Here is a 14,586-nt window from a genome sequence, read left to right on the forward strand (position 1 = left end):
AACCCCAAGCTTTTTACCCAGCATGTGAATCTTGTCCCTTAAAGTTCTCTCATCATTACTGTCTTTTGCTTTAACTGCATTATCAGTTAAAACTACATTTACGTTAATTTAGTTGAATTCATAGTCTGCCTTTATTAGTGTATGAAATTTAGGATCAACATTTGCATTATGGGAGTCTTTAACATCAGTGTTATTGTTTCTCACATTGCTAATTACAGTACCTTTGTCATTAACAATAGTAGAATAGGTGCGTACTGATGCAGTTCTTTTCGGCTTAGCCCCCTTAAGTAGAAACTCCTCCTCCAAATTGTCATGTAAAGAAAAATCCAATATCATCTCCTTCTCCGATCTCCTGCTATTAGCACTGTTGACAATCCGATAAGAGGCCGAAGCATCCTCTAACACATTCTTGCTGCGGGCATCTCCTTGACTGTTGGGAATCTCTACTGCCATGTTGCTTCCATTCTGTGTATGAGCTGGGCATACTGAATACTGTCCAAGCTCTGTGCTATGTAGTGTAAACAGTTATAGTAGTCTAGTAACTTCCCCTTTCAGTATTGAAACTTCTGACTGAAGTTTTAGCATATCATCACAATTAACAGGTGAAAATATAGATGGAATGGCATCCAAAGAGTCCATAGTGTTGTAACAATATAGAATTAGACAAACAAGCATTTCAGTTTCCAACTCAGAAAACAATTACTGAATGAAACAAAAATGCAACTTCAAGCACTATAGGACCTGAACTGTATGTTAATAAATTACTATAAACTCTGTCGGCATCAATTCCAGTGTATACTTTATACGTCGTCGGAAGGCAAGTTATTAATCTATAGTTTTTTTGATAATTTGCAAGCTTGCTCTTAAAAATAAATATTTTTCCAGTTGTTAACCAGGTTGGTGTCTGTTCTAGGTGTGCATATAAATAGTTCTTACTCATAGCTAAATCTTCATGTAAAAATGTTAAAACTTTTAGCCAGAAGTTAGGTGCTGCATCTGGGGCTGAGGTTTTCCAGGTAGGAGCTTTTCTTAACTTTGCTTCAATCTCTCTGGCAGTTACTTCATCCCATTTCATATCCTGTACATTTCAACTTCTTTTTCTTTTCTTTTACTTCTTTTATCCATTTAGCATATTTTGTTATGTTCCACAGGATTCTCATAGCTATTTCTCTAAAATATATCTTTTTCTTCTTTTTTGGTAGTGTTTCAATTCCTTATGCCTTGTTTCCCAGTTCTCTATAAAACTTTTTTGTTTCATTAATAAATTGCTTATTTTGTACTTTTCCTTTATATTTATCTGCATATCTTTTTCTGCCTATGCTGGTATTTTTAGTTTATTTGCAATAGTACATGATAGAGCCTGATGTGTGCTGATATTGAAAATTGCTTTTATCACGTCCATCTTTCTGAGTATTTTGTTGATCTGTTCCCTCTTCTGTACTCTTAGGACACTTCTTATCTTAATTGCTTTAAAGTTAGTAGTTCAATACTTCAATGACGGCATTTGATTTCTCCCCTTCCTTTCCCTTTCTGCCCTATGTTTTTATTGTAAGATTTTATCGTTTTTTTAATTTAGCTGCACAGATATATATCCTATTTACTTCTGTTATTTGCATGAATGTCTATGAACAGTCCTAATTACTGAGTTCATTTGTTTTATCAAACTTCTAACTCTTGGGGTTTCTCATTGACTTTCTGTTATCTATTTCTTTCATTGATCTTAATATGTCTGTCTATCTCTATTAAATCAAGCAACTCTTCTCTTAAATCATTTTCTTCTAGCCTGAGAGCACATTCTTTGTTCTCCATTTTCTGCGGGCATTCTTCAAAAAGTACCAGAGCATCTTCCTGAGCAACATTCTCTTCAGTTTCATCCTGTGTCATCCATTGCGCTTTCGTATGGGAAGTCACTGGACTATCACTTCACACCATTGACTGCATCAGAGTTGCCATGGTTTTCTGTTCCTTCCCTTGCTGTGCAATTCCAACTGAACTTTCGTGCTGCTTTCCTAAGGAAGGCTCCAATGTATCTTCAGACAGTAACTGATGTGATGTTTCCTGCTTCACTGATTTCTCCTTAATTTGGGGATCCATTGCTCTATCCTGCTCTGATGTTTTCTGAGTTAGATTTTCTACACTAAATCCCTCACTTTGTAGGTAGCCCTATAATCCCTGGGGTTTCAATTTCTTTTAACTTCCATTATTAATCCTCTTTTCTACTTTCCTTATCGTTTTCTTTATTTTGTATTGTAAATGTCTCTATCATGATGCCTTTACTTGATATACCCTTCAAACACTTTTTGTGCCCTTTTTGTATTCATTATTTTTCCTTTGCATAAATATTGCACTGTATTAAATCTCTTTTTTATTTCCCACATGTCCATTTCTAATCCAAATGTCACCTGCCCTCTAGTTTCTCTTTTACTTCTGGGACTCTGCCTCCATCGCATGCATAACCAGTGGTGCCAGGACTCTTTCTGGCACTCAAATCTTCACTTCAGTAGTCTACAACTTCAGCTTCATTTTTTAATTCTACCCTTTATTAACTTTCTGTTCTGTATTCTTGTGTTCTTAATTTGCCTTCCTTGCATAACTTTGAAGTTGTATGCTTCATTGACTCTGTAGTGGAATTATGAGTTTCCAGTCTATATTTTTAAGCCCTTACAGGCCTCTACACTTAATTTGTTGGGCATCCCACAGGATGCTCCTCAGCAGTATCACTGCCCTTTTGGTATGTAAATTCCCTGCTAAACATGTAGTTTTCCTGTATTGTTTATTTTAAAGTTCAGTATTGTTAAATTTGGGTATTTCCTGTATGGGCAAGATGTTAGGAATTTTTATAGATTACACACCTCTGCACTCTGTTTCTGTCTCTGTCATTCCTGAATATATTAATCCTGGAAGGAAAACATTCCATTATCCTTATTTCATTCCCTTTTTAACCATTTTCAGTAGCTATGACTACATCAGAGTGCATGTGGCAAGCAGTAGTCAGGCAAGTCATGGACTGCACGCGACACACTTCTTAAATTCATATTTAGTAGTGTCAGTTTCAGTCTGCCTTCAGTTTCTACCCTTTTTCTTAAAAGTCTAAGCCTCCAAAACTTACAGCTGTCTCTGTGGGAAATGTCAGTGAACATGCCACTATATAAACATGAGACAATCAAACCCAAATAAGCATAATATAATCCTCCAAAACAAGTTTCACTAGTGAAACCCCAGTATAAAATAGGTTGCATAACAAAGGAAAGAACAGTATGCTCAAAAATTGAAAGGGCATTGTCCATCATGCTAAAAACTCTCTTTTCAGTCTGAACAATTTAGGGAAATAATCAAGAGCGCAAAAGCCAGATTTGATATAAAAATAGCTTACCAACCTAATGACAACCATAAGGCCTTCTATGGTTATTTTGGATATTGCAATTAAGATTTCAGACAATATGCCAAGCTAATGGTGAATGAAACCACCTGTACAGAGCCAAAGGATATATCAAATCTGTTGGCTGATAAATTTACCTGCAAATTTACTATCTTATTATAACCCAGTTATACTCCCCAGTAAATACCTCCCACCATTTCTTCAGCAACTATCACTAAGGAGGAGGTCCTCATTGCACTAAGGCCAAGAACACTGCTTTGATGGACCATGATAATATACTAGGATGCTTCCTGTATGCCATGAAACATGGCCTGGCAGGACCACTAGAATCAGAATGACCTTAGATGGGCTTTGTGCCAAATGAATGGAAAACTGTAATGGTTATCCCCTACATAAAGTTACGGCCTTCCACAGACCCAGGGGAGCAGCAAACCCATAAGTCTGACTAGTCGTATATACAAGACTATAGAAAGAATTATCATTGATCAGATTAACAATGGCATAGAAATCTATGTACACTGGACCCTAGCCATTTTGCTCTTGTCAAAGGTAGGTCATGCCTACTTCACTTGGTAGACTTCTTCAAGAAAGTCACTATATCTATGGGCAAGAGCAAAATAGTGCACACTACCTACCTTGACCTGGCCAACAGGTTTAACACAGTACCTCACTCAAATATGGTAGATAAACTTACAAAATTAGGCATAAACCCATGTGTCAAAAAATGGATAACCAATAGGACACAAGACGTTAGGTAGGGGAATCCACATTCACAAAGATGCCAATCACTACCAGAGTCCCACAGGGATTGGTGCTGGGGCCTCTCCATTTTACCATCTACTTCTCTGAATTCAAGGTAAACATCAAGGGCTTGTGGATAACCAAGTTTCCAGACAATTGCAAATTAGGTATGGTTATTGAATCCCCACAGGCACAGATACCCTTCAAGAAGATCAGAAGCAGAAAAATGGCGTAGAACCATGGACTAATACCCTATGTGAAAAAATGAATAATAATACTGATTGGAATGATGGACACCCCTAGAAGTTACCATATTGATAATACACCCCTAAAAGTAGACTCAATGGTTACAAATCTGGGAAAGCATGCTGACATTAACCTAACCTTTGACCATTATGTGTCTACTGTGATGAGAAAAATCATTCTGTGTTGAAAAAACTAATATTTTCACTGGTACATGCTTCCAGCATGCACCCACGCCACACTATCAGGAGTATTCCAGTGTCACAATTCATGCGTATTAAGCGCCTTAGTTCTAAGGATGCTGAATATGAATCAGCCAGCATGGATTTATGTAATAGGTTTGCCAGTAGGGGCTATGACCATAAAGACATCAACTTAGCCAGATGCAGGGTCAACCAAATGAACCGGGAAAAGTTGTTGGAATACAAAACGGAGAAAAACACTACATTGAGCACTCCTATACGTTTTGTCACTACCTATGGTAGAAATATCAATATGATAAGGAACACCATCAACAAACATTGGAACATCTTGCTGGCCAATGATCATTTGAGGTCACTTTTGGGACAACAATGTCGTTTTTCTTATAAACGAGGTAAAACATTGGGCTCATACTTATCACATTATAAACACATAGGTAGTGGAGGGATTACCCATAAACAGCTTACGTTACAAGGTGAAGAGTTATTTGGTTCTTTTCCCTGTGGCCATTGTGGTTCATGTTCACTTATGAACAAATCTAAGGAGTTTTCAAGTCGCAATACCAGCCAGATATTCAACATCAAAACATTTGGTAACTGTGGTAGTGATTGGGTGGTGTACCTAGCTACTTGTTATTGCGGTGCGTTCTATGTGGGCCAAACTTCCAGGCCCCTCAGATCTAGAATGAATGAACATCGCAGTGATATTAAGAATCACAAATCTACTAGTGCTTTGTACCAACATACTCTCAAACATCCGCAGGCCAAATTTAATTTTATGGTCATTGATCGTATTACAGGAGACCGTAGCCACAAACAGGGTTGGCATGGTCTCTTGGATCATAAAGAGAAATACTGGATAATCACTTTAGGGGGCCTCTTTCCTCCTGGACTCAATGATCATCTATAGTTGGTATTTTATATTTGTTTTCTTAGATCACATTACTGTTGAATAGTACAAGTCCAGTTTCAAATCATGAACGTCTGTAGTTCCCCAGTTTTGATACATTGTCATTATGTTTTTTGATAAACAGGACCAGGGCATTATTGCTTTGTGGAGGTATAGTTTTCATTATTACAGATATTGTATTCTATTTAGTGGTTTTTCATCTTTTTTATGAGGAATAAATCCAAGACATGTCTGCTTTGTGGATGTCTAGTTCCCATTATTAATATGATGAATATTTCACTAGACATTTGAACATTTTTATATGGTGTACTACGGTTCACCATTGGTAATTTGGTTTTTTAGATCATATTACTGTTGAATAGTATATGTCCAGTTTCAAATCATGAATGTCTGTAGTTCCCCAGTTTTGATACATTGTCATTATATTCTATTCTGTGGTTTCTCCTTATGTTTTTTGATATATAGGTCCAGGGCGTTACTGCTTTGTGGATGTTTAGTTTTCATTATTACAGATATTGTATTCTATTTTGTGGTTTTTCATCATTTTTTATGATGAATAAATCCAAGACATGTCTGCTTTGTGGATGTCTAGTTCCCATTATTAACATGATGAATGTTTCACTAGACAGTTGAATATTTTTATATGGTGTACTACAGTTCACCATTGATAATAGTCCATTTTTTGGATGTATTTCCTTCTATGAATATGATCACACATTTCCACCTAGCACCTTTGTGCTTCTTTGTTTTTTCCTAATTTATGAATATACCTAGTTTCAGGATGTCCCATGTCTTTCATAGGATTTAGATCTAATGAACAATTTTTGGGTGTTATTTAGATTTTTTATCAATATTAGTTTGGATGCTGTATGATGAAACTCTTTAGGCTATGGTTGTATTTTACAATTTCACTGTTTCATGAATATTCATGATTTCTGTCTGCCTATTGGTTTACATTTTTGTATATATTACATTGTGAATAGGGCACTGTTGTTTGTCCTACACTGAAGAAGGCAGGTTATGCCGAAACCGGTCTGTTTGTAATAAAAGGACTGATTTTTTTACATCTGAGTCTGCTCTTGCTGGTCTACTTTTGTTTTTCGTGGAAATGGTTTGGACCGTGCATTCCCCCGTGCATAGAACTCTGTTTGGTATATTCTTCAGAAAGTACCAGAGCATCTTCCTGTGCAACATTCTCTTCAGTTTCATCCTGTGTAATCCATTGCGCTTTCATATGGGAAGTCACTGGACTATCACTTCACACCACTGACTGCATCAGAGTTGCCACGGTTTTCTGTTCCTTCCCTTGCTGTGCAATTCCAACTGAACTTTTGTACTGCTTTTCTAAGGAAGGCTCCAAAGTATCTTCAGACAGCAACTGATGTGATGTTTCCCGCTTCACTGATTTCTCCTTAATTTGGGGATCTATTGCTCTATCCTGCTCTGATGTTTTCTGAGTTAGATTTTCTACACTAAATCCCTCACTTTGTAGGTACTCCATAACCTCAGTTTCAATTTCTTTAACTTCTCCATTATTAATCCTCTTTTTCTACTTTTCCTCTTCGTTTTCTTATTTTTTGTATTGTAAAATGTTCCATATCATGATGCCTTTACTGATATATCTCTTCAAACATCTTTGGTGCTGCTCTTTTTGTATTCATTAGTTTTCCTTTTTCCTTTGCATAAAAATTGCACTGTATTAAATCTCTTTTTCTTTCCCATGTCCATATTTCTAATTCAAATGTCACCTGCTCCTCTAGTTTCTCTTTACTTGGGGGACTCGTTCCATCGTGCTGTGATACAACCTGTGTTAGGCTTTCTACACTAAATCCTTCACTTCGCAAGTATTCCATAACTTCAGCTTCTATTTTTTTAATTCTACTTTATTAATCTTCTGTTCTACATTCCCTCTTTGTGTTCTTAATTTGTCTTTCTCCTTTGCATAACTTTGAAGTTGTATAAGTTTATTGACTCAGTGGGGTAGTGGAATTTATGAGTTTCCAGTCTATATTTAAGTCTCCTACTATTATAGTTTCATGATTAATTTGTTGGGAGATCCAGTACAGGATGTCTTCAGCAGTATCAATGTTATTCTTTGGTGGTATGTAAATTTCTGCTAAACATGTAGTTTTCCTATTGTTTATTTTTAGAAGTTCAGCATTGTTAAATTTGGGTATTTCCTGTGGGAGTAAGGTGATGGTTAGGGAATTTTTATAGGTGATTGCTACACCTTCTGCACTCTTGTTTTGTCTGTCATTCTCAAATATTTTGTATCCTGGAAGTGGAGGCATGATTCATTATCCTTTATTTATCTTTTTAACCATGTTTCAGTAGCTATGACTACATCAGGAGTGCATGTGGCAAGGTAGGCTTGTATGTCATGGACTGCATCGCACATACTTCTTAAATTCATATTTAGTAGTGTCAGTTTGGGTTCTGTTTTCTAAAGCTTTCAATACCTTTTTCTTAAAAGTCTAAGCCTCCAAAACTTTGGAACATAGCTGTCTCTGTGGAAATGTTTACAGAAACCATGTGCTATCATATAAATAGCTGCATAGAGACAACTGTACCTACCCAAAATAAGCATAATATAACCTCCAAAAACAAGCCACTCTAGTGAAGCCCCAGTATAAAATAGGTTGCATAACAAAGGAAAGAATAGCATGCTCGAAAACTGAAAGGGCATTGTCCATCAAGCTAAAAACTCTCTTTTCAGTCTGAACAATTTAGGGAAATAATCAAGAGCGCAAAAGCCAAATTTGATATAAAAATAGCTTACCAACCTAATGATAACCATAAGGCCTTCTATGGTTATTTTGGATATTGCGATTAAGATTTCAGACAATATGCCAAGCTAATGGTGAATGAAACCACCTGTACAGAACCAAAGGATATATCAAATCTGTTGGCTGATAAATTTACCTGCAAATTTACTATCCTATTATAACCCAGTTATACTCCCCAGTAAATACCTCCCACCATTTCTTCAGCAACTACCACTAAGGAGGAGGTCCTCATTGCACTAAGGCCAAGAACACTGCTTTGATGGACCATGATAATATACTAGGATGCTTCCTGTATGCCATGAAACATGGCCTGGCAGGACCACTAGAATCAGAATGACCTTAGATGGGCTTTGTGCCAAATGAATGGAAAACTGTAATGGTTATCCCCTACATAAAGTTAGGGCCTTCCACAGACCCAGGGGAGCAGCAAACCCATAAGTCTGACTAGTCGTATATACAAGACTATAGAAAGAATTATCATTGATCAGATTAACAATGGCATAGAAATCTATGTACACTGGACCCTAGCCATTTTGTTTTGTCAAAGGTAGGTCATGCCTACTTCACTTGGTAGACTTCTTCAGAAAGTCACTATATCTATGGGCAAGAGCAAAATAGTGCACACTACCTACCTTGACCTGGCCAACAGGTTTAACACAGTACCTCACTCAAATATGGTAGATAAACTTACAAAATTAGGCATAAACCCATGTGTCAAAAAATGGATAACCAATAAGACACAAGACGTTAGGTAGGGGAATCCACATTCACAAAGATGCCAATCACTACCAGAGTCCCACAGGGATTGGTGCTGGGGCCTCTCCATTTTACCATCTACTTCTCTGAATTCAAAGTAAACATCAAGGGCTTGTGGATAACCAAGTTTCCAGACAATTGCAAATTAGGTATGGTTATTGAATCCCCACAGGCACAGATAGCCTTCAAGAAGATCAGAAGCAGAAAAATGGCGTAGAACCATGGACTAATACTCTATGTGAAAAAATGAATAATAATACTGATTGGAATGATGGACACCCCTAGAAGTTACCATATTGATAATATACCCCTAAAAGTAGACTCAATGGTTACAAATCTGGGAAAGCATGCTGACATTAACCTAACCTTTGACCATTATGTGTCTACTGTGATGAGAAAAATCATTCTGTGTTGAACAACTTATAAGTAAGGATATGGCATCCAGGTTCAAGGAGGTCATTGTTTCACTGTACTGGATTCTCATCAGACCAGTCATTACATGCAAATCATCCTTCAGCATGTAATTGGTTGTCCACTTGAAATGGCTTGAGAAACCACAGATGTTCCTCAAAAAAGAATACAGGGAGTAGACAACAAATCCTATGTAGGCCGTCTCAAAGTCCTTTCTCTGTACTCAGTCTCCTATGGACTGCTGAATGGACATCCTTTGATCTGACAAGGATATATTTGTTGCACATCCACAAAACAAATAGCATCAGAAATAACAATTCTAAGGACCTATTCCACATTTGCAACATAAACAGGACATGTTGGAGGGACAGGTATGTGTCTCAAAGATGACCTCTTCTCTAGAACAGGCTTACCATCCATATTTAGTAAAACTCATACCTAAAACCCTGTTCAAATATAACTTGAACCAGTGGATGGGAAATCACAAATTTACTCCTGGTTTGATATCTATGTCCCTGATAGATACAACCCATGAATGCTTGATATGTACAAAATTGTATTGCAACCATAAACTTCCTTAAGGTATTGACACATTTTAAAAATATTTTAGTAAATTTGGGATAGGCTTGGCTAGGCTTAAAATGTCTCTTGGGCCAATAGCGTAGCAACCGCCTATAAACCAATAATACACCCTTAATTCCCATACTGAATATGCAAAACTGAAGGGTAGCACAGACATGCCAACAAGCTTTTGAGCTGCCTGTAAGTTTGTAAAGTAGGTTAAAGTTACTGTGAGTTTTTGCAAATGTAAAGTTTTTAGTGTAAATTCCAGATTACTTTTGATTCATTTTTGTAATTCGGAGGTGTACATAGGTCTGTTTAAGCAACAGATACTGCAGGAGTTCAACTGTATTGAATCTATGAGCATACTTATGTAGACACCTTGACTGGTTCTTTATAAGGTTGGACACAAGAAGATAGGACAGCTGGAAATGGGGGAGAGAGAAGACAAGGTGTGCACAAAAAGAAGACATCACAAAGTTGTGCTGGAGGAAGGTGGAGAGGAGGGGTACTATATTTTTGGTGGGGGTTATTTTTAATTTTTTTTTACATAAGTGGGACATTGGGAAAGGAATAAGGAAAGTAGATGAAGAAGGGAGGCACAGTGAAGAATTAAGGAATTGATACAACATAAAAGTCAGGCAAGACAGACTGGAACAGTATAGTGGCCTGACAAAGATGGAGGATGCAAGAGATACTGATGGCACACAAACACAAAGGGTAGAGGGTGAGGAGGTGTTACATCAAGTCACACTCTACTCTGGAGGACCTAGAATATCCACACTGGCTGATGTAATTCCAGTAGTGGACCCTGGTGTCATAGCAGCAGACATCCTTCTCTTCACTGTTGCAGTATTTTAAACAGAAGGGACAGTACAAAAAGCTCAAGAAACAGAATGGGAGGTGGAAGACTGAAAAGACCCCTGTGCAAACATATATAAAATGGTTCTAACAAAACCTGTTCTGGATCTAGAAACATACCTCTCAATTTTACAGATTTTCGCAGAACATCCACATTTTTTGCATCAGATCTTTGGTCTGTTTTTCATAAAAGTGTGGTTTTCTGTTAAATTATTGGCAAATTATTAAAGACTGAAGTTAGAAAATAATGACAGACATTTGAGTTTCATACCCTTCAGAAAATTCATGCTAATGCAAAACCTATTATTCTATCAACTTTCTAAGTTTGTAAAGCAATATTTAAAATTGTCTATATTTTTGGGTCTTTGTCCCACTTTTCTTTATGGCTTTGTCCAGATTTCTTGTTCTAAAAGGTTGACAAGTAGAAACCATATCCAACTTATAATGCTTAGTAGTGTTATGCACTGAAGACCAAGTAGTAGCTTCAAGGATAGAATTGGTATACTGCTTTAACAAGGATGGAATTTGTGTCCAGTACCTTCAAGTAAGCACCAGAAGAGGCAACAGCCCTAATGAAATGAGCCCTAAAGAAGTAGACAGAGATTTGTCATAAAAAGTATAATAAAAGGAAATAGCCTTATATACCAAGGAGGAGATGGTTTGCTTATAAACAGCCAAACCCAATGCCCTGGGATGAAAGGAAACAAAAATTCAGACTTACAAATGGCCTTAGTTTTATCCAAATAGTACCTGAGCTGTCTGTGCAAATCCAAAGTATGCAGGACTCTCTTACTAGCAGACCGAGGAGAAGGGAAAAAGGAAGGGAGTTGTACCAACTGAATCAAAAACAACTCATTTACTACCTTGGCCATAAAAGGATTAGTACAAAGGGACACCCTATCCTTGTGAAAAAAAGATGGATTGGCCATAATGGCCTGGAGCTCTTAAATCTTCCAAGCAGAACAGCCAGCAATAAAACAGTCGTCCAGGTACAATGTTGCAAAGAAACAGAATCTACAGACTCAAAAAGGGGCCTGAATCAGATTTCCCAAAACAAAAGTAAGGTCCCAAGGAGGAATAGGTTTCCTTGGAGGCCTAATATGCAGAACACCTTTAAGAAATTGCTTGACCTCAAAACAAGAAGCCTAAGGATGATTCAAGGGCAGACAAGCAAAGATTTTCTGTCTGGTGCCATTCTCATAGGCAGGGCTTTTTTTCAGTGGGGGATCCCCCTGTTCCTCTATTATTTGTGGGAGTTGATCCAGTCTGGCCTGGTCTATTTTTCTGTGAAGTGCTTCAACTGAGCACTCTCCCAGAAAAGAGGTGTATTAAGAGGGAGAACCAGTGCTTTCTTGGCCAAAAGGGAGTCACTAGCAAGATTTTTGGGGAGTTTAGCTGAATCTTCTGTAGGATTCTTGGAAGTAGAGGAAAAGGATGGAAAGTATAAAGAAATATCCCCTTCCAAGGAAAAGAAAGGGTGTCCATCTTCCATGCTAGATGGCATGGCACTCTGGAACAGAAGAAAGGAAGCTGCCTATTCAGAGGGGAGGCAAAAAAAGATCTACTTAAGGAATACTCCACGGATGGGCAATGTCCAGAAACATGTCTCTGTGCAACATCTATTTGTGAGCCTGTGTTTTGGACCTACTCAGAGTCTGCCACTAGATTGTGCTCTGAAATAATGTATACTGCCTGAAGAGTTAACTGATAACTGAAAGCCATCTTCCAAGCTTGAGGAACCACCTGCAGAGAAGCTAAGATTTTGTGTCCCTCTGCTTGTTGACATACCACATCACTGTAATGTTGCCTGTGTACACCTTCAAGGGGCATAGAGAGAACATGGGGTAAAAAGCTTGAAGCACCAGAATCAGAGCTCTCATTTCTTTGATGTTGATATGGTCTGAATGCTGATGGGGATGCAAGAGAACATGAACTTTCAGGTAACCAAAAGAAGCACCCCACCCCATGTCTGAGGCATCAGTGAACAATTCTTGATAAGGGACTGGAGGTTGAAAGGACCAGCCCAGGCTGAGAGCAAACTGTTGAATCCACCACTCAAATTCCTTCTTTAGAAATGAAAGGAGAGGTACACTGAAATCCAGAGGGTGACAGTGCTGCAGCCAAACTGACTTAAGGTATCACTGAATCTTCCACATACACAGTCTGGCAAAAGGGAGCATTAGAATAGAAGAGGCCATGAATCCTAGGATCTGAAGAAACTCCCTGGCTGGGATGGCAGTCAGAGGAAGAAGAGATTGAAAGAAGGCTGTCCAAGACAAAACTTTGGAGTTTGAAGAGAGGCCAGCTCTGGTACTATCTGAATCATGCATCTCAGATACACATCATCCTGGAAGGGAGTTAGGATGGACCTTTGGAAATTGATAGTGAGTGCCAGATGTTGAAGAAGAGAGTTAGTGACCTCCAGATCCCATAACAGGTGAATGGGAGAAGGCAGCTAAAGCAACAGGTTATTTAGATAAGGAAAAATCTGAATACCTTGGAGTCTGCAGAAAGTAATCACAGGAGCTGGGCATTTTGTGAATACCCTTGGGGCAGTAGAATGAAATGAAAGTAAGATACAAAGAAACATAAAAACATACTGAAAGAGGGTGAATATGGATATGAAGATAAGCATCTTTTAGATCCAAAGACACCAGGAAAGCCAGGGATAGTAAAACACAAACCTGGGACAGTAAAAGACAAAACAAAGTTTGAATAGTATTCATCTGAAAAGAAGGAAATTTGAGAAAGATGTTGAGCAGGAAGAGATCCAGCATAGGTCTCCAAGTGCTCTCCTTTCAAAGAACCAGGAAAATCCAAGAAAACAACCCTTTACATTTGGGAAGGGGGAGCAGATTGAATGGTTCCTTGGTTCGCCAGGGACCCTAGAACCTCTGAGAAATGAGGAAGTTACTCTAGGGGAAGTTGAAGAATCCCTGAAAAATGAAGGAGAGCTTTCCAGGCCTTGAAGTAACCCTGATGAATGACAGAAAGAACTGAAGAGTCTAAAGTGATGAGATGCCAATTTGGAAGACAATGGGAAAGCCAAAGGGACAAGGGAACATGGTCTAAGTGAAAGGGGGAGGGAATTATCAAAAAGAAGCAAGCTTATCAGATAAAGGATGCTTCTGGGCCATAGAGATCTAAGAAGCCTTAGCAAATGGGGCCCGCCTACCACAATTTCTGTCCTTGGAGGCCTGATGGGTTTGCCTGCAAAAAAAAGCAGATCTAGAAGGATAATTCCTCTAGAACTTGGGGATAGGAGAGACACAAATATGTTTAAGGTCCTGTAAAGCTTTGCCTTTCTCTTGAAAAGCCTTAAATGAGTCAGCAGCAGCAGTCCCAAAAAGATATTTACTATCCAAAAGAGCATCCATCAACTTGGCCTTAATGTCATCAGGCAGAGACTTGTGACATAGCCAAGAATAATGCCTCATGACAGGTTCAAAAGCCACAGTCCTGGAAAAGGCATCAGCAGCATCATGGTTACACTTAATACAGTGGTGAGCCACTTGAGAAGCAGAACCTAAATTAGATGAGACAGAGGATTTGCCTTCAGAATTAGGGAAGTCAGAAATAATTTGACAAGCCTGAGCAATCAAGGACAGAGCATACCTGTTAATGTTGGTATGGTAATTTGGCAACTGACAGCCCTAAAGCCCAAAGTAGAATCAGTGTAAACTTTCTTACCAATCCTTTTCATTGCCTTACTGTCCCTGTCAGAAGGCAAAAGTTTGG

Source organism: Protopterus annectens, chromosome 6.part0 (assembly GCF_019279795.1).
Source record: "Protopterus annectens isolate FY-2018-M chromosome 6.part0, PAN1.0, whole genome shotgun sequence".
Taxonomy (NCBI): Eukaryota; Metazoa; Chordata; order Ceratodontiformes; family Protopteridae; genus Protopterus; species Protopterus annectens.